The sequence below is a fragment of the Pseudophryne corroboree genome, chromosome 4 (assembly GCF_028390025.1).
Source record: "Pseudophryne corroboree isolate aPseCor3 chromosome 4, aPseCor3.hap2, whole genome shotgun sequence".
Classification (NCBI taxonomy): Eukaryota; Metazoa; Chordata; class Amphibia; order Anura; family Myobatrachidae; genus Pseudophryne; species Pseudophryne corroboree.
The window spans coordinates 625,838,303-625,860,185 of NC_086447.1; positions in this window are offsets into that span (position 1 = coordinate 625,838,303).

The following is a 21,883-nucleotide window of genomic DNA, read 5'->3' on the forward strand; positions in this document are numbered from 1 at the left end:
TTACATGAGCTACTGCGGTGATGTTGTCTGACTGGATCAGAACTGGTCGATTGCGAAGTAATATCTCCGCTTGACTTAGGGCGTTGTATATGGCCCTTAGTTCCAGGATGTTGATGTGAAGACAAGTCTCTTGACTTGACCAAAGTCCTTGGAAATTTCTTCCCTGTGTGACCGCTCCCCAACCTTGGAGGCTCGCGTCCATGGTCACCAGGATCTAGTCCTGACTGCCGAACCTGCAGCCCTCTAGAAGGTGAGCACTGTTTAGCCACCACAGGAGAGATACTCTGGCCCTGAGGGACAGGGTGATCCGCTGATGCAATTGCAGATACGACCCGGACCATTTGGCAAATAGGTCCTATTGGAAGGCCCTTGCATGGAATCTGCCGTATGGAATGGCTTCGTATGTTGCCACCATCTTTCCCAGAACTTAAGTGCAATGATGTACTGACACTTGTTTTGGTTTCAACGAGTCATGAGTTCCTGCGCTTTTTCCTTCTGAAGAAAAACCCTTTTCTGGTCTGTGTCCAGAATCATGCTCAAGAAGGGCAGACGAGTTGTAGGATTCAGCTGCGACTTTGGAATATCGAGAATCCAGCCGTGTCGCTGTAACACATTCAGTGAAAGTGATACGCTGCTCAGCAACTTCACCCGTGATCTCGCTTTTATAAGGATATCATCCAAGTACGGGATAATTGTGACTCTCATTTCCGCCATTACCTTGGTGAAAATTCTCGGGGCCGTGGAAAGCCCAAACGGCAACGTCTGACATTGGTAATGACAATCCTGTACCGCCAATCTCAGGTACGCCCGATGAGGAGGATATATGGGGACATGCACGTATGCATCCTTTATGTCCAGAGATACCAAAAAATCTCCCCCTTCTAGGCTGGCGATGACCGCCCTGAGTGATTCCATCTTGAACTTGAACTGTTTTAAGTAAAGGTTCAGGGATTTTAAATTTAAAATGGGTCTGACCGAACCGTCCGGTTTCGGAACCACAAACAGAGTTGAGTAGTACCCCTGCCCTCTTTGAAGCAGGGGAACCTCTACCACCACTTGTTGCATACACAATTTGTGAATCGCATGTAACACTATATTCCTTTCCAGGGGTTGTTTCGGTAGGGCCGATTTGAAAAACCGGCGAGGAGGCACTTCTTCGAATTCCAGCTTGTAACCCTGGGAAACAATTTCTATTGCCCATGGATCCACCTGTGAGTGGCGCCAGACTAGTGATGTGCACCGGAAATTTTTCGGGTTTTGTGTTTTGGTTTTGGGTTCGGTTCCGCGGCTGTGTTTTGGATTCGGACGCGTTTTGGCAAAACCTCACCGAAAATTTTTTGTCGGATTCGGGTGTGTTTTGGATTCGGGTGTTTTTTTTCAAAAAACCCTAAAAAACAGCTTAAGTCATAGAATTTGGGGGTCATTTTGATCCCAAAGTATTATTAACCTCAATAACCATAATTTCCACTCATTTTCAGTCTATTCTGAACACCTCACAATATTATTTTTAGTCCTAAAATTTGCACCGAGGTCGCTGGATGGCTAAGCTAAGCGACACAAGTGGCCGACACAAACACCTGGCCCATCTAGGAGTGGCACTGCAGTGTCAGGCAGGATGGCACTTCAAAAAAATAGTCCCCAAACAGCACATGATGCAAAGAAAAAAAGAGGCGCACCAAGGTCGCTGTGTGACTAAGCTAAGCGACACAAGTGGCCGACACAAACACCTGGCCCATCTAGGAGTGGCACTGCAGTGTCAGACAGGATGGCACTTCCAAAAACTAGTCCCCAAACAGCACATGATGCAAAGAAAAAAAGAGGCACAATGAGGTAGCTGTGTGACTAAGCTAAGCGACCCAAGTGGCCGACACAAACACCTGGCCCATCTAGGAGTGGCACTGCAGTGTCAGACAGGATGGCACTTCAAAAAAATAGTCCCCAAACAGCACATGATGCAAAGAAAAAAAGAGGCGTACCAAGGTCGCAGTGTGACTAAGCTAAGCGACACAAGTGGCCGACACAAACACCTGGCCCATCTAGGAGTGGCACTGCAGTGTCAGGCAGGATGGCCCTTCAAAAAAATACTCCCCAAACAGCACATGATGCAAAGAAAAAAAGAGGCGCACCAAAGTCGCTGTGTGACTAAGCTAAGCGACACAAGTGGCCGACAAAAACACCTGGCCCATCTAGGAGTGGCACTGCAGTGTCAAGCAGGATGGCCCTTCAAAAAAATTGTCCCCAAACAGCACATGATGCAAAGAAAAATGAAAGAAAAAAGAGGTGCAAGATGGAATTGTCCTTGGGCCCTCCCACCCACCCTTATGTTGTATAAACAGGACATGCACACTTTAACAAACCCATCATTTCAGTGACAGGGTCTGCCACACGACTGTGACTGAAATGACTGGTTGGTTTGGGCCCCCACCAAAAAAGAAGCAATCAATCTCTCCTTGCACAAACTGGCTCTACAGAGGCAAGATGTCCACCTCCTCCTCATCGTCCGATTCCTCACCCCTTTCACTGTGTACATCCCCCTCCTCACAGATTATTAATTCGTCCCCACTGGAATCCACCATCTCAGGTCCCCGTGTACTTTCTGGAGGCAATTGCTGCTGGTGAATGTCTCCACGGAGGAATTGATTATAATTCATTTTAATGAACATCATCTTCTCCACATATTCTGGAAGTAACCTCGTACGCCGATTGCTGACAAGGTGAGCGGCTGCACTAAACACTCTTTCGGAGTACACACTGGAGGGAGGGCAACTTAGGTAGAATAAAGCCAGTTTGTGCAAGGGCCTCCAAATTGCCTCTTTTTCCTGCCAGTATACGTACGGACTGTCTGACGTGCCTACTTGGATGCGGTCACTCATATAATCCTCCACCATTCTTTCAATGGTGAGAGAATCATATGCAGTGACAGTAGACGACATGTCAGTAATCGTTGGCAGGTCCTTCAGTCCGGACCAGATTTCAGCACTCGCTCCAGACTGCCCTGCATCACCGCCAGCGGGTGGGCTCGGAATTCTTATCCTTTTCCTCGCACCCCCAGTTGCGGGAGAATGTGAAGGAGGAGCTGTTGACGGGTCACGTTCCGCTTGACTTGACAATTTTCTCACCAGCAGGTCTTTGAACCTCTGCAGACTTGTGTCTGCCGGAAAGAGAGATACAACGTAGGTTTTAAATCTAGGATCGAGCACGGTGGCCAAAATGTAGTGCTCTGATTTCAACAGATTGACCACCCGTGAATCCTGGTTAAGCGAATTAAGGGCTCCATCCACAAGTCCCACATGCCTAGCGGAATCGCTCTGTTTTAGCTCCTCCTTCAATGTCTCCAGCTTCTTCTGCAAAAGCCTGATGAGGGGAATGACCTGACTCAGGCTGGCAGTGTCTGAACTGACTTCACGTGTGGCAAGTTCAAAGGGTTGCAGAACCTTGCACAACGTTGAAATCATTCTCCACTGCGCTTGAGTCAGGTGCATTCCACCTCCTTTGCCTATATCGTGGCCAGATGTATAGGCTTGAATGGCCTTTTGCTGCTCCTCCATCCTCTGAAGCATATAGAGGGTTGAATTCCACCTCGTTACCACCTCTTGCTTCAGATGATGGCAGGGCAGGTTCAGGTATGTTTGGTGGTGCTCCAGTCTTCTGTACGCGGTGCCTGAACACCGAAAGTGGGCTGCAATTCTTCGGGCCACCGACAGCATCTCTTGCACGCCCCTGTCGTTTTTTAAATAATTTTGCACCACCAAATTCAAGGTATGTGCAAAACATGGGACGTGCTGGAATTGGCCCAGATGTAATGCACGCACAATATTGCTGGCGTTGTCCGATGTCACAAATCCCCAGGAGAGTCCAGTTGGGGTAAGCCATTCTGCGATGATCTTCCTCAGTTGCCGTAAGAGGTTTTCAGCTGTGTGCCTATTCTGGAAAGCGGTGATACAAAGCGTAGCCTGCCTAGGAACGAGTTGTCATTTGCGAGATGCTGCTACTGGTGCCGCCGCTGCTGTTCTTGCAGCGGGAGGCAATACATCTACCCAGTGGGCTGTCACAGTCATATAGTCCTGAGTCTGCCCTGCTCCACTTGTCCACATGTCCGTGGTTAAGTGGACATTGGGTACAACTGCATTTTTTAGGACACTGGTGACTCTTTTTCTGACATCTGTGTACATTTTCGGTATCGCCTGCCTAGAGAAGTGGAACTTAGATGGTATTTGGTACCGGGGACACAGTACCTCAATCAAGTCTATAGTTGGCTCTGAATTAACAATGGATACCGGAACCACGTTTCTCACCGCCCAGGCTGCCAAGGCCTCAGTTATCCGCTTTGCAGCAGGATGACTGCTGTGATATTTCATCTTCCTCGCAAAGGACTGTTGTACAGTCAATTGCTTACTGGAAGTAGTACAAGTGGTCTTCCGACTTCCCCTCTGGGATGCCGATCGACTCCCAGCAGCAACAACAGCAGCGCCAGCAGCAGTAGGCGTTACACTCAAGGATGCATCGGAGGAATCCCAGGCAGGAGAGGACTCGTCAGACTTGCCAGTGACATGGCCTGCAGGATTATTGGCTTTCCTGGGTAAGGAGGAAATCAACACTGAGGGAGTTGGTGGTGTGGTTTGCAGGAGCTTGGTTACAAGAGGAAGGGATTTAGTGGTCAGTGGACTGCTTCTGCTGTCACCCAAAGTTTTTGAACTTGTCACTGACTTATGATGAATGCGCTGCAGGTGATGTATAAGGGAGGATGTTCCGAGGTGGTTAACGTCCTTACCCCTACTTATTACAGCTTGACAAAGGCAACACACGGCTTGACACCTGTTGTCCGCATTTGTGTTGAAATAATTCCACACCGAAGAGCTGATTTTTTTTGTATTTTGACCAGGCATGTCAATGGCCATATTCCTCCCATGGACAACAGGTGTCTCCCCGGGTGCCTGACTTAAACAAACCACCTCACCATCAGAATCCTCCTTGTCAATTTCCTCCCCAGTGCCAGCAACACCCATATCCTCATCCTGGTGTACTTCAACACTGACATCTTAAATTTGACTATCAGGAACTGGACTGCGGGTGCTCCTTCCAGCACTTGCAGGGGGCGTGCAAATGGTGGAAGGCGCAAGCTCTTCCCGTCCAGTGTTGGGAAGGTCAGGCATCGCAACCGACACAATTGGACTCTCCTTGGGGATTTGTGATTTCGAAGAACGCACAGTTCTTTGCTGTGCTTTTGCCAGCTTAAGTCTTTTCTTTTTTCTAGCTAGAGGATGAGTGCTTCCATCCTCATTTGAAGCTGAACCACTAGCCATGAACATAGGCCAGGGCCTCAGCCGTTCCTTGCCACTCCGTGTCGTAAATGGCATATTGGCAAGTTTACGCTTCTCCTCAGACGCTTTTAATTTTGATTTTTGTGTCATTTTACTGAACTTTTGTGTTTTGGATTTTACATGCTCTCTACTATGACATTGGGCATCGGCCTTGGCAGACGACGTTGATGGCATTTCATCATCTCGGCCATGACTAGTGGCAGCAGCTTCAGCACGAGGTGGAAGTGGATCTTGATCTTTCCCTATTTTTTAAACCTCCACATTTTTGTTCTCCATATTTTAATGTGTGGAATTATATGGTGGACACTGTCAGCAAACTGCTAAACTAGTCTAAAATGCACCACAGGTATACAATGTAGATGGATAGTATACTTAATGGATGACGAGTGACGACACAGAGGTAGGTACAGCAGTGGCCTACCGCACTGCTATATATAGTATACTGGTGGACACTGTCAGCAAACTGCTAAACTAGTCGAAAATGCACCACAGGTATACAATGTAGATAGATAGTATACTTAATGGATGACGAGTGACGACACAGATGTAGGTACAGCAGTGGCCTACCGTACTGCTATATATAGTATACTGGTGGACACTGTCAGCAAACTGCTAAACTAGTCTAAAATGCACCACAGGTATACAATGTAGATGGATAGTATACTTAATGGATGACGAGTGACGACACAGAGGTAGGTACAGCAGTGGCCTACCGTACTGCTATATATAGTATACTGGTGGACACTGTCAGCAAACTGCTAAACTAGTCTAAAATGCACCACAGGTATACAATGTAGATGGATAGTATACTTAATGGATGACGAGTGACGACACAGAGGTAGGTACAGCAGTGGCCTACCGTACTGCTATATATAGTATACTGGTGGACACTGTCAGCAAACTGCTAAACTAGTCTAAAATGCACCACAGGTATACAATGTAGATGGATAGTATACTTAATGGATGACGAGTGACGACACAGAGGTAGGTACAGCAGTGGCCTACCGTACTGCTATATATAGTATACCGGTGGACACTGTCAGCAAACTGCTAAACTAGTCTAAAATGCACCACAGGTATACAATGTAGATGGATAGTATACTTAATGGATGACGAGTGACGACACAGAGTTAGGTACAGCAGTGGCCTACCGTACTGCTATATATAGTATACCGGTGGACACTGTCAGCAAACTGCTAAACTAGTCTAAAATGCATTACAGGTATACAATGTAGATGGATAGTATACTTAATGGATGACGAGTGACGACACAGAGGTAGGTACAGCAGTGGCCTACCGTACTGCTATATATAGTATACTGGTGGACACTGTCAGCAAACTGCTAAACTAGTCTAAAATGCACCACAGGTATACAATGTAGATGGATAGTATACTTAATGGATGACGAGTGACGACACAGAGGTAGGTACAGCAGTGGCCTACCGTACTGCTATATATAGTATACTGGTGGACACTGTCAGCAAACTGCTAAACTAGTCTAAAATGCACCACAGGTATACAATGTAGATGGATAGTATACTTAATGGATGACGAGTGACGACACAGAGGTAGGTACAGCAGTGGCCTACCGTACTGCTATATATAGTATACTGGTGGACACTGTCAGCAAACTGCTAAACTAGTCTAAAATGCACCACAGGTATACAATGTAGATGGATAGTATACTTAATGGATGACGAGTGACGACACAGAGGTAGGTACAGCAGTGGCCTACCGTACTGCTATATATAGTATACCGGTGGACACTGTCAGCAAACTGCTAAACTAGTCTAAAATGCACCACAGGTATACAATGTAGATGGATAGTATACTTAATGGATGACGAGTGACGACACAGAGGTAGGTACAGCAGTGGCCTACCGTACTGCTATATATAGTATACCGGTGGACACTGTCAGCAAACTGCTAAACTAGTCTAAAATGCATTACAGGTATACAATGTAGATGGATAGTATACTTAATGGATGACGAGTGACGACACAGAGGTAGGTACAGCAGTGGCCTACCGTACTGCTATATATAGTATACTGGTGGACACTGTCAGCAAACTGCTAAACTAGTCTAAAATGCACCACAGGTATACAATGTAGATGGAGAGTATACTTAATGCATGACGAGTGACGACACAGAGGTAGGTACAGCAGTGGCCTACCATACTGCTATATATAGTATACTGGTGGACACTGTCAGCAAACTGCTAAACTAGTCTAAAATGCACCACAGGTATACAATGTAGATGGATAGTATACTTAATGGATGACGAGTGACGACACAGAGGTAGGTACAGCAGTGGCCTACCGTACTGCTATATATAGTGTACCGGTGGACACTGTCAGCAAACTGCTAAACTAGTCTAAAATGCACCATAGGTATACAATGTAGATGGATAGTATACTTAATGGATGACGAGTGACGACACAGAGGTAGGTACAGCAGTGGCCTACCGTACTGCTATATATAGTATACTGGTGGACACTGTCAGCAAACTGCTAAACTAGTCTAAAATGCACCACAGGTATACAATGTAGATGGATAGTATACGTAATGGATGACGAGTGACGACACAGAGGTAGGTACAGCAGTGGCCTACCGTACTGCTATATATAGTATACTGGTGGACACTGTCAGCAAACTGCTAAACTAGTCTAAAATGCACCACATGTATACAATGTAAATGGATAGTATACTTAATGGATGACGAGTGACGACACAGAGGTAGGTACAGCAGTGGCCTACCGTACTGCTATATATAGTATACTGGTGGACACTGTCAGCAAACTGCTAAACTAGTCTAAAATGCACCACAGGTATACAATGTAGATGGATAGTATACTTAATGGATGACGAGTGACGACACAGAGGTAGGTACAGGAGTGGCCTACCGTACTGCTAAATATAGTATACTGGTGGACACTGTCAGCAAACTGCTAAACTAGTCTAAAATGCACCACAGGTATACAATGTAGATGGATAGTATACTTAATGGATGACGAGTGATGACACAGAGGTAGGTACAGCAGTGGCCTACCGTACTGCTATATATAGTATACTGGTGGACACTGTCAGCAAACTGCTAAACTAGTCTAAAATGCACCACAGGTATACAATGTAGATGGATAGTATACTTAATGGATGACGAGTGACGACACAGAGGTAGGTACAGCAGTGGCCTACCGTACTGCTATATATAGTATACTGGTGGACACTGTCAGCAAACTGCTAAACTAGTCTAAAATGCACCACATGTATACAATGTAGATGGATAGTATACTTAATGGATGACGAGTGACGACACAGAGGTAGGTACAGCAGTGGCCTACCGTACTGCTATATATAGTATACTGGTGGACACTGTCAGCAAACTGCTAAACTAGTCTAAAATGCACCACAGGTATACAATGTAGATGGATAGTATACTTAATGGATGACGAGTGACGACACAGAGGTAGGTACAGCAGTGGCCTACCGTACTGCTATATATAGTATACTGGTGGACACTGTCAGCAAACTGCTAAACTAGTCTAAAATGCACCACAGGTATACAATGTAGATGGATAGTATACTTAATGGATGACGAGTGACGACACAGAGGTAGGTACAGCAGTGGCCTACCGTACTGCTATATATAGTATACTGGTGGACACTGTCAGCAAACTGCTAAACTAGTCTAAAATGCACCACAGGTATACAATGTAGATGGATAGTATACTTAATGGATGACGAGTGACGACACAGAGGTAGGTACAGCAGTGGCCTACCGTACTGCTATATATAGTATACTGGTGGACACTGTCAGCAAACTGCTAAATTAGTCTAAAATGCACCACAGGTATACAATGTAGATGGATAGTATACTTAATGGATGACGAGTGACGACACAGAGGTAGGTACAGCAGTGGCCTACCGTACTGCTATATATAGTATACCGGTGGACACTGTCAGCAAACTGCTAAACTAGTCTAAAATGCACCACAGGTATACAATGTAGATGGATAGTATACTTAATGGATGACGAGTGACGACACAGAGGTAGGTACAGCAGTGGCCTACCGTACTGCTATATATAGTATACCGGTGGACACTGTCAGCAAACTGCTAAACTAGTCTAAAATGCATTACAGGTATACAATGTAGATGGATAGTATACTTAATGGATGACGAGTGACGACACAGAGGTAGGTACAGCAGTGGCCTACCATACTGCTATATATAGTATACTGGTGGACACTGTCAGCAAACTGCTAAACTAGTCTAAAATGCACCACAGGTATACAATGTAGATGGATAGTATACTTAATGGATGACGAGTGACGACACAGAGGTAGGTACAGCAGTGGCCTACCGTACTGCTATATATAGTGTACCGGTGGACACTGTCAGCAAACTGCTAAACTAGTCTAAAATGCACCATAGGTATACAATGTAGATGGATAGTATACTTAATGGATGACGAGTGACGACACAGAGGTAGGTACAGCAGTGGCCTACCGTACTGCTATATATAGTATACTGGTGGACACTGTCAGCAAACTGCTAAACTAGTCTAAAATGCACCACAGGTATACAATGTAGATGGATAGTATACTTAATGGATGACGAGTGACGACACAGAGGTAGGTACAGCAGTGGCCTACCGTACTGCTATATATAGTATACTGGTGGACACTGTCAGCAAACTGCTAAACTAGTCTAAAATGCACCACAGGTATACAATGTAGATGGATAGTATACTTAATGGATGACGAGTGACGACACAGAGGTAGGTACAGCAGTGGCCTACCGTACTGCTATATATAGTATACTGGTGGACACTGTCAGCAAACTGCTAAACTAGTCTAAAATGCACCACAGGTATACAATGTAGATGGATAGTATACTTAATGGATGACGAGTGACGACACATAGGTAGGTACAGCAGTGGCCTACCGTACTGCTATATATAGTATACCGGTGGACACTGTCAGCAAACTGCTAAACTAGTCTAAAATGCACCACAGGTATACAATGTAGATGGATAGTATACTTAATGGATGACGAGTGACGACACAGAGGTAGGTACAGCAGTGGCCTACCGTACTGCTATATATAGTATACTGGTGGACACTGTCAGAAAACTGCTAAACTAGTCTAAAATGCACCACAGGTATACAATATAGATGGATAGTATACTTAATGGATGACGAGTGACAACACAGAGGTAGGTACAGCAGTGGCCTACCGTACTGCTATATATAGTATACCGGTGGACACTGTCAGCAAACTGCTAAACTAGTCTAAAATGCACCACAGGTATACAATGTAGATGGATAGTATACTTAATGGCTGACGAGTGACGACACAGAGGTAGGTACAGCAGTGCACTCTGCACTGTACTCCTCCTATATAATATTAATTATACTGGTGGTCCCCAGTCCCCACAATAAAGCAGCACACTGTGAGCACAGATATGGAGTGTTTTTCAGGCAGACAACGTATACTGGTGGTCACTGTCAGCAAAACTCTGCACTGTACTCCTGCTATAGCTGCTCCCCAGTCCCCACAATTAAGCAGTGTGAGCACTCAGCACAGATATATCATGCAGCACACTGAGCACAGATATGGTATGGAGCGTTTTTTTCAGGCAGAGAACGGATAAAAACTGGTGGTCACTTATCAGCAAAACTCTGCACTGTACTCCTAACAGCTGCTCCCCAATCCTCCCCACAATTAGTAATAAGCAAGCAATCAACTGTCTCTTCTACAATAAATAAACGGAGAGGACGCCAGCCACGTCCTCTCCCTATCATCTCCAATGCACGTGTGAAAATGGCGGCGACGCGCGGCTGCTTATATAGAATCCGAATCTCGCGAGAATCCGACAGCGGGATCATGACGTTCGGGCACGCTCGGGTTAACCGAGCCATACGGGAGAATCCGAGTATGGCTCGGACCCGTGTAAAAAAGATAAAGTTCGGGGGGGTTCGGTTTCCGAGAAACCGAACCCGCTCATCACTAACCCAGACGTGGCAGAACAGTCGCAGACGTGCCCCCACAGGAGCTGACTCCCTCAGGGTAGCCCCAGCGTCATGCAGTGGATTTAGCAGAGGCCAGGGAGGACTTCTGTTCCTGGGAACTAGCTGTGTTGTGCAGCTTATTCCCTCTGCCCTTACCCCTGGCAAGAAAGGACGATCCACGTGCTCTCTTGCTTTTATTGAAACAAAAGGACTGCATTCGATAATGAGGCGCTTTCTTAGATTGTGAGGGAATATATGAAAAAAATTTGATTTACCTGCCGTAGCCGTGGAGACGAGATCCAATAGGCGCTCTCCAAACAATTCCTCACCCTTGTAAGGCAACAACTCCATATGCCTCTTTTAGTCGGCATCACCTGTCCATTGCATGTTCCACAGGACACGTCTAGCAGAAATCGACATAGCAATGACTCTAGAACCCAGTAGACTAACGTCTCTTTGGGCATGTCTTATATATATATATATATATATATATATATATGACAACATCTTTTACATACAAATATATATATATATATATATATATATACTAGGGACAATAACATGGTATCCTTATCTAGGGTTTCAATCTCCGCTGATAAGGTATCTGTCTACGCTGCTACAGCGCTATAAACCCATGCCGACACAATCGCCGGTCTGAGTAGTGTACCAGAATGTGTGTAAATGGACTTCAAAGTACTTTTACTGCATGCTATCTGCAGGATCCCTGAGGATAGTTGTAAAGTCAGCGCTACCTTTTTTGGGTAAACGTGTCAATGCCTTGTACACCCTAGGGGAAGATTCCCATCGTATACTGGCCCCATTAGGGAAAGGATACTCCCTGAGAATTCTTTTTGGGAAGCTGCAGCTTCTTGTCTGGAGATTCCCGCTCTGTTTTTTCATAAGAGGAGGGAAATTTACCTCAGCTTTCTTCCCCTTAAACATGTGTACCCTGTCAGGGACAGATGAGTCATCATTGATATGCAAAACATCTTTTATTACAATAATCATATATTGAATACTTTTCTGCCAGTTTTGGCTGTACTTTGCATTATCGTAGTCGACACTGGAGTCAGACTCTGTGTCAATATCAGTGTCTATTATCTTGGATAGTGAGCGTTGTGAGACTCTGAAGGTCTCTGTGACATAGGGACAGGCATGGGTAGATTCCCTGTCTGTTCTCTAATCTTTTGTGCAATAATTCATCTTAGCCCTTAATTTCACATATCCAATCAGGCGTCAGCGTTGTCGACGTCGACACCACATACACACACATTTGCTCCATCTCCTCCTTAGGAGAGCCTTTTACCTCAGACATGTCGACACACACGTACCGACACACCCCACACTCAGGGAATGCTCTTCTGAAGATAGTTCCCCCACAAGGCCCTTTGGAGAGACAGAGAGAGAGTATGCCAGCACACACCCCAGCGCAATATGACCCAGGAAAAACACAGCAATTTAATGTTTACCCCGTAGCGCTGTTATTATCTGTGCCAAATTATGTGCCCCCCCTCTTCTTTAAAACCCTCTCTTCTACCATGGTATAAGCAGGGGAGAGTCTGGGGAGCTTCCTCTCAGCGGTGCTGTGGTGAAAAACATGGCGCTTGTGAGTGCTGAGGGAGAAGCCCCAGCAGCGGGCTTCAGTCCTGCTAAAAGTGTAAAATTGGCGGGGGCTCATGCATATATACAGTGTCCAGCTGTATATATTAGAGATGAGCGGGTTCGGTTCCTCTGAATCCGAACCCGCCCGAACTTCAGTTTTTTTTACACGGGGCCGAGCGACTCGGATCTTCCCGCCTTGCTCGGTTAACCCGAGCGCGCACGAACGTCATCATCACACTGTCGGATTCTCGCGAGGATCGGATTCTATCACGAGACTCGGATTCTATATAAGGAGCCGCGCGTCGCCGCCATTTTCACACGTGCATTGAGATTGATAGGGAGAGGACGTGGCTGGCGTCCTCTCCGTTTAGAAATTAAAATAGGAGAGTGAGAGTGAGACACGTTCATTACTATACTTACTGGAGCTTAGGAGGAGTTATTATATTATACTACTAGTGACTGATGACCAGTGACCTGACCACCAGTGCAGTTTTATAATTTATTAATATTTAAATAATAATCCGTTCTGTTCTTGTTCTCTGCCTGAAAAAAACGATACACAGCTTAATTGTGGGGGAGACTGGGGAGCAGTTATAGGTTATAGCAGGAGCCAGGAGTACATATTAAACAGTGCACACTTTTGCTGCCAGAGAGAGACTAGTGCCACTGCCAGTGTGACTGACCACTGTGACCAGTGACCTGACCACACTGACCACCAGTACTATAGTACTATATTTATTGATTGTCTGCCTGAAAAAGTACACTCGTCGTGGACTCGTGTGACTTGTGTGGTGTTTTTTTCTTCTTTAAAAAACTCATTCTGCTGACAGACAGTGTCCAGCAGGTCCGTCATTAATATCTGACTGTGCTCACACAGCTTAATTGTGGGGGAGACTGGGGAGCAGTTATAGGTTATAGCAGGAGCCAGGAGTACATATTAAACAGTGCACACTTTTGCTGCCAGAGAGAGACTAGTGCCACTGCCAGTGTGACTGACCACTGTGACCAGTGACCTGATCACACTGACCACCAGTACTATAGTACTATATTTATTGATTGTCTGCCTGAAAAAGTACACTCGTCGTGGACTCGTGTGACTTGTGTGGTGTTTTTTTCTTCTTTAAAAAACTCATTCTGCTGACAGACAGTGTCCAGCAGGTCCGTCATTAATATCTGACTGTGCTCACACAGCTTAATTGTGGGGGAGACTGGGGAGCAGTTATAGGTTATAGCAGGAGCCAGGAGTACATATTAAACAGTGCACACTTTTGCTGCCAGAGAGAGACTAGTGCCACTGCCAGTGTGACTGACCACTGTGACCAGTGACCTGACCACACTGACCACCAGTACTATAGTACTATATTTATTGATTGTCTGCCTGAAAAAGTACACTTGTCGTGGACTCGTGTGACTTGTGTGGTGTTTTTTTCTTCTTTAAAAAACTCATTCTGCTGACAGACAGTGTCCAGCAGGTCCGTCATTAATATCTGACTGTGCTCACACAGCTTAATTGTGGGGGAGACTGGGGAGCAGTTATAGTGTTAGGGTCTCCTGCCCTGTGCTGCCACGTCGTCATGGCAACCGGGAGACAAGTGCTAGTGGAGTAACCTGAGCGCAGCTGATACTCCGGTTCGGGTCTTTTGCTGTGCAGTGGTTATAGGCTCTGTGCACGGCAGGGGATCCGGTGCTGGTTTTTGTGCTCACAGTCTGTGAGGTCTGAGTGGGGCGTGGACAGCACCTGCTTTATAAGGCCTCTTTTCAGGGTAAGCAGATGCTGCTGAATCTTTGTTGGTTAGTCAGTTCATGAACGTTAGCCAGTACTGTGTAGCTTTGTATTTGTTTGTTGCTTACTGCAAATAGGCCTGGGAATTTGGTATTACACTCTGCCAATCCAGACCTAGCAGTAAGACTGGAGTCAGTCGTTTAGCTTGCTGGGGTTCTGTTACTACTCTGTGAACTTAGCAAGTTTGCGGCTGTATTCTAAGACTTGCCTGTCTAATCCTGTCTCACTGTGCTAGGTGTCAGGGGTCAGTTTAGTGGCAGTAAGCTAAAACCTGTGCACTGCAAGTGAGAATTTGGATTGTGGAGATTCTCCTTGTGTCTATCATTCCATCTCTGACCAAGGAGTTTACTGCCACACCCGTTGGTAACCCTTTAGGGTTTTGCTGTTGCCCTTAGCAACAGCATTTCGGGTACTCTACGTATTAAAACACAACATCTTGCTTTTTCCATCTTAGCAGTTCTAATACAAGGGAGATACCCAGTTCCTTAGCCTCTGGGCTTCTCTGTTCACTTTGTGTGTATTTTGTTACCCTATCACCTTCTGTGTACGTTATGTCATATTCCCCAGTTTGTCTGTGAGTCCATCTGTTTTGCATAACAGTTCAAACACCAGTACATTCCTGCAGACACTGGAGTGCATAACAGTTCTGACACCAGTACTTTCCTGCTGGCACTGGTGTGCATAACATATTCAGCAGCCTAATACTCCTGTTGAAATTTTGTGGGAATATGGAGCATACCCCTCAAAATACGTTGCAACAGGTGGTCGATCAGGTGCAGGTCCTGACTCGACAATTTAATGATTTGTCCATTAAAATGCACACCTCCCAGGCTGCTGGCGGAGCTCCCGCAGCAGCAGCACCTGCAGGGGTTAAGGAGCCGAAAGTAAATCTCCCGGATCGTTTTTCTGGAGATCGCTCGCAGTTCTTTTGTTTCAAGGAGAGCTGCAAGCTATACTTCCGGCTTAGGCCTCAGTCTTCTGGGTCGGAGATTCAGCGGGTGGGCATAGTGATTTCCTTGCTACAAGGAGACCCACAGGTCTGGGCATATGGGTTGCAGCCTGACTGTCCGTCGCTTAAAAGTGTTGATGCTTTTTTTACGGCACTGGGCATGTTGTATGATGACCCTGACAAGACGGCCTCAGCCGAGGCTCAGATTTCGATCCTTAAGCAAGGGCGCAGGCCAGTTGAGGTTTACTGTACGGAGTTTCGGAGGTTGGCCCATGATACCCAGTGGAATGACCCAGCCCTGAGACACCAGTACCGAAGAGGTCTTTCTAACCAGATAAAGGACCAACTGGTACAATATCCCTTGCCTGATAGCTTGGATCAGCTCATGCAGTTATCCATCAGGGTGGATAGACGGCTGAGAGAGCGTAGGCTTGAAAGGGAGACTGAGATTTTCTTCCTTCCCAAGGGAACCTCAGACTCTGAGGAATTTTCTGAGGAGCCTATGCAGATTGGGGCTACCCGCCTCTCCTCGCGTGAGAAGACGCGGAGGAGACAGCAGGGGTTGTGTTTGTACTGTGGGAATAAAGGTCATGTGGTAGTATCATGCCCAGAAAAGCCGGAAAACTTCAGGGCCTGAGGGTGATGGGAAATATCCTGTCAGGCCAGAAGTCAGAATTTCCCAAGAAGACTTTTATCATTCCGGTGACCTTGAAGATCCTCGGTCAAACTGTCAAGACTGAGGCCTTTGTGGACAGTGGGGCCGACGGGGTTTTTATGGACCGCCAATTCGCCCTGAAACACTCTGTTCCCTTAGTACCCTTGGCATCGGAAATTGAGATTTGTGGGTTAAACGGGGAACCATTATCCCAAGGTAAAATTACCTCTTGCACTAGCCAGATTTCTTTGTTTATTGGAGCCACACACTCTGAAGAATTGTCCTTTTATGTGACTGTCTGTACTTTTGCCCCATTGGTGTTGGGGTTACCCTGGTTAAGGGCCCACAATCCTCAATTTGACTGGGTCTCTGGGGAGATTCTTAGTTGGGGTACTGATTGTTTCAGGAGTTGCTTGAGCCTTCCAGTCAGGCTCTCGCAGCTAAGTTTGCCAGGATTGCCAGGGTGTTATGCAGATTTTGCGGACGTGTTCTCCAAAAAAGTTGCAGAGGTACTACCTCCCCATCGCCCCTATGACTGTGCCATTGATTTGTTGCCAAATGCTAAGCTTCCCAAGAGCAGGTTGTACTCCCTGTCACGTCCTGAGACTCAGGCTATGGCAGAGTACATTCAGGAGAACTTGGCTAAGGGATTTATCAGACCTTCACAGTCTCCAGTTGGGTCGGGGTTCTTCTTCGTGGGTAAAAAGGACGGTTCGTTGCGACCCTGCATCGACTTCAGGGAATTGAACCGTATCACGATTAAAAACTCATACCCACTGCCTCTCATTTCGGTCTTGTTTGACCAGCTTCGTACTGCCACCATTTTTTCTAAGATTGACCTACGCGGTGCGTACAATCTAATCCGAATAAGAGAGGGGGATGAATGGAAGACTGCCTTTAATACCCACTCAGGGCATTATGAATATTTGGTGATGCCTTTTGGGCTCTGTAATGCCCCGGCAGTCTTCCAGGATTTCATGAATGATGTGCTCAGGGAATATTTGGATAGATTCTTAGTTGTATACTTAGATGACATCCTAATCTTCTCCCATTCCCTGGAGGAACATCGGAAGCATGTACGCTTAGTCCTCCAGAAACTCAGAGACCACCGGCTTGGGGCAAAGCTGGAGAAGTGCGAATTTGAAGTTCAGCAAATCGCATTTCTAGGATATATTATCTCCCCAGAAGGTTTCCAAATGGAGGGTTCCAAGGTACAGGCAGTCCTGGATTGGGTGCAGCCCACTAGTTTGAAGGCGCTTCAGCGTTTCCTAGGCTTTGCGAATTTTTATAGACGATTTATCGCTGGATTTTCGTCTATAGTGGCGCCCTTGGTGGCACTCACTAAGAAAGGGGCGGATGTTGCTCACTGGTCTTGTGAGGCTAAAGCGGCTTTTGCCCGTCTCAAAAGGGCATTTGTTTCGGCCAAGGTGCTGCGACACCCAGATCCAGAGCGTCCTTTTGTGGTGGAGGTGGATGCCTCTGAGATGGGTATTGGGGCAGTGCTTTCTCAGATGGGAGTGTCTGATAATCGCCTTCATCCCTGTGCTTACTTTTCCCGTAAATTTTCGCCTGCCGAGATGAATTATGACGTGGGTAACCGGGAATTGTTGGCTATTAAGGATGCACTCGAGGAGTGGAGACACTGGCTTGAGGGGGCTAAGTTTGTGGTCTCAATTCTCACTGACCATAAGAATCTGGCATATTTAGAGTCAGCGAAGCGTCTCAATGCCAGGCAGGCACGATGGGCTTTGTTTTTTGCTCGCTTTAATTTTTTGATAACATATCGCCCTGGGTCAAAAAACATCAAGGCTGATGCGCTCTCGCAGAGTTTTGCTCCAATCCAGGAGACCACCGAGGAGCCGTTGCCCATTGTTTCCCCATCATGTATTAAAGTGGGCATTACCCAGGACCTCTTATCATTAGTCCTTAGAGCACAGGAGCAGGCTCCTCCAGACCTTCCGGTAGGTCTTTTGTTTGTGCCTCCTAGGTTAAGACAGCGAGTGTTCCTGGAATTCCATGCCAAGAAGTCGGCAGGTCACCCGGGTATTGTCAGAACTCGGGAGTTGCTATCTAGGGCGGTGTGGTGGCCCTCGGTGGCTAAGGATGTGGATCAGTGGGTTCGGGCATGTGACATCTGTGCCCGAAATAAGACTCCTAGAGGGGTTCCTGTTGGCCCATTACATCCACTCTCTATCCCATCTAAGCCATGGACCCACATTTCAATGGATTTTGTGGTGGACTTGCCCAAATCCTCGGGGATGACAGCCATCTGGGTTGTCGTTGACAGGTTTTCGAAGATGGCGCACTTCGTTCCACTGGTTGGGCTGCCATCAGCCAGACGCCTGTCTGAATTATTTATGCTGCATGTTGTGCGTCTCCACGGGTTGCCACTTGATGTGGTCTCTGACCGCGGATCCCAGTTTGTGGCCAAATTCTGGAGGGCATTTTGTTCCGATCTCCAGATTTCTGTCAGCTTGTCGTCAGGCTACCATCCGCAGTCTAATGGGCAGACTGAAAGGGTGAACCAGTCCTTGGAGCAGTTCCTCAGGTGTTATGTCTCCAAGTGTCAGACTGACTGGGTTGCTCATCTGTCCATGGCGGAGTTTGCCTATAACAACGCGGCTCACTCTGCTACAGGGGTCTCTCCCTTCCTTTGTGTGTATGGGCATCATCCTAAGGCCAATTCTTTTGACCCCGTGGACTCCACGCCTGGTGGTTCCTCTGTGGTTTCGGTCCTTAGAGGTATTTGGCGGAAAGTGAAGAAAGCCCTTGTGTCTGTGTCATTAGTGACCAAAAGGGTTTTTGATAAGCGGAAAAGACCCTGCAGCTTCAAATTAGGAGACTTCGTCTGGTTGTCTACCAAGAATTTGAAGTTGAGACAGCCATCTCATAAGTTAGGGCCCCGGTTCATCGGCCCTTATAAGATCACCAGGGTTATCAATCCGGTGGCATTTCAGTTAGATCTGCCCCGTTCTTTGGGTATCAATAAAACATTTCATTGTTCCCTTTTAAAACGGGCGATTAGTAATCCTTCTACCAGTGGAAGACCTTCCCCTCTTCTGATACGTGGCCAGAGGGAGTTTGTTGTTGAAAGGATTCTTGACTCCAAGGTGGTTCGGGGTCGGCTGTCATTTTTGGTGCACTGGAAGGGGTATGGCCCGGAGGAGCGGTCGTGGGTGCGCAGTTGTGATCTTCATGCCCCCAGACTGATACGCTCTTTCTTCTCGCAGTTCCCCGATAAACCCGGTGGTAGGGGTTCTTTGACCCCTCGTCAGAGGGGGGGTACTGTTAGGGTCTCCTGCCCTGTGCTGCCACGTCGTCATGGCAACCGGGAGACAAGTGCTAGTGGAGTAACCTGAGCGCAGCTGATACTCCGGTTCGGGTCTTTTGCTGTGCAGTGGTTATAGGCTCTGTGCACGGCAGGGGATCCGGTGCTGGTTTTTGTGCTCACAGTCTGTGAGGTCTGAGTGGGGCGTGGACAGCACCTGCTTTATAAGGCCTCTTTTCAGGGTAAGCAGATGCTGCTGAATCTTTGTTGGTTAGTCAGTTCATGAACGTTAGCCAGTACTGTGTAGCTTTGTATTTGTTTGTTGCTTACTGCAAATAGGCCTGGGAATTTGGTATTACACTCTGCCAATCCAGACCTAGCAGTAAGACTGGAGTCAGTCGTTTAGCTTGCTGGGGTTCTGTTACTACTCTGTGAACTTAGCAAGTTTGCGGCTGTATTCTAAGACTTGCCTGTCTAATCCTGTCTCACTGTGCTAGGTGTCAGGGGTCAGTTTAGTGGCAGTAAGCTAAAACCTGTGCACTGCAAGTGAGAATTTGGATTGTGGAGATTCTCCTTGTGTCTATCATTCCATCTCTGACCAAGGAGTTTACTGCCACACCCGTTGGTAACCCTTTAGGGTTTTGCTGTTGCCCTTAGCAACAGCATTTCGGGTACTCTACGTATTAAAACACAACATCTTGCTTTTTCCATCTTAGCAGTTCTAATACAAGGGAGATACCCAGTTCCTTAGCCTCTGGGCTTCTCTGTTCACTTTGTGTGTATTTTGTTACCCTATCACCTTCTGTGTACGTTATGTCATATCCCCCAGTTTGTCTGTGAGTCCATCTGTTTTGCATAACAGTTCAAACACCAGTACATTCCTGCAGACACTGGAGTGCATAACAGTTCTGACACCAGTACTTTCCTGCTGGCACTGGTGTGCATAACATATAGGTTATAGCAGGAGCCAGGAGTACATATTAAACAGTGCACACTTTTGCTGCCAGAGAGAGACTAGTGCCACTGCCAGTGTGACTGACCACTGTGACCAGTGACCTGACCACACTGACCACCAGTACTATAGTACTATATTTATTGATTGTCTGCCTGAAAAAGTACACTCGTCGTGGACTCGTGTGACTTGTGTGGTGTTTTTTTCTTCTATAAAAAACTAATTCTGCTGACAGACAGTGTCCAGCAGGTCCGTCATTATATAATATTATATACCTGTCCGGCTGCAGTAGTGATATATTTTTTATATCATTATTTATCATCCAGTCTATACTAGCAGCAGACACAGTACGGTAGTTCACGGCTGTAGCTACCTCTGTGTCGGCACTCGGCAGTCCATCCATAATTGTATACCACCTACCCGTGGTTTTTTTTTTCTTTCTTCTTTATACATACTACATCTCATTATCAACCAGTCTATATTAGCAGCTAGTATCTAGCTAGTATTATTAGCTAGTACTATTATTATTAGCTAGTATTAGTACTAGTATTATTAGCTAGTACTAGTATCCATCCATCTCCATTGTTTACCTGAGGTGCCTTTTAGTTGTGCCTATTAAAATATGGAGAACAAAAATGTTGAGGTTCCAAAATTAGGGAAAGATCAAGATCCACTTCCACCTCGTGCTGAAGCTGCTGCCACTAGTCATGGCCGAGACGATGAAATGCCAGCAACGTCGTCTGCCAAGGCCGATGCCCAATGTCATAGTACAGAGCATGTCAAATCCAAAACACCAAATATCAGTAAAAAAAGGACTCCAAAACCTAAAATAAAATTGTCGGAGGAGAAGCGTAAACTTGCCAATATGCCATTTACCACACGGAGTGGCAAGGAACGGCTGAGGCCCTGGCCTATGTTCATGGCTAGTGGTTCAGCTTCACATGAGGATGGAAGCACTCAGCCTCCCGCTAGAAAAATGAAAAGACTCAAGCTGGCAAAAGCAGTAGCACCGCAAAGAACTGTGCGTTCTTCGAAATCCCAAATCCACAAGGAGAGTCCAATTGTGTCGGTTGCGATGCCTGACCTTCCCAACACTGGACGTGAAGAGCATGCGCCTTCCACCATTTGCACGCCCCCTGCAAGTGCTGGAAGGAGCACCCGCAGTCCAGTTCCTGATAGTCAGATTGAAGATGTCAGTGTTGAAGTACACCAGGATGAGGAGGATATGGGTGTTGCTGGCGCTGGGGAGGAAATTGACCAGGAGGATTCTGATGGTGAGGTGGTTTGTTTAAGTCAGGCACCCGGGGAGACACCTGTTGTCCGTGGGAGGAATATGGCC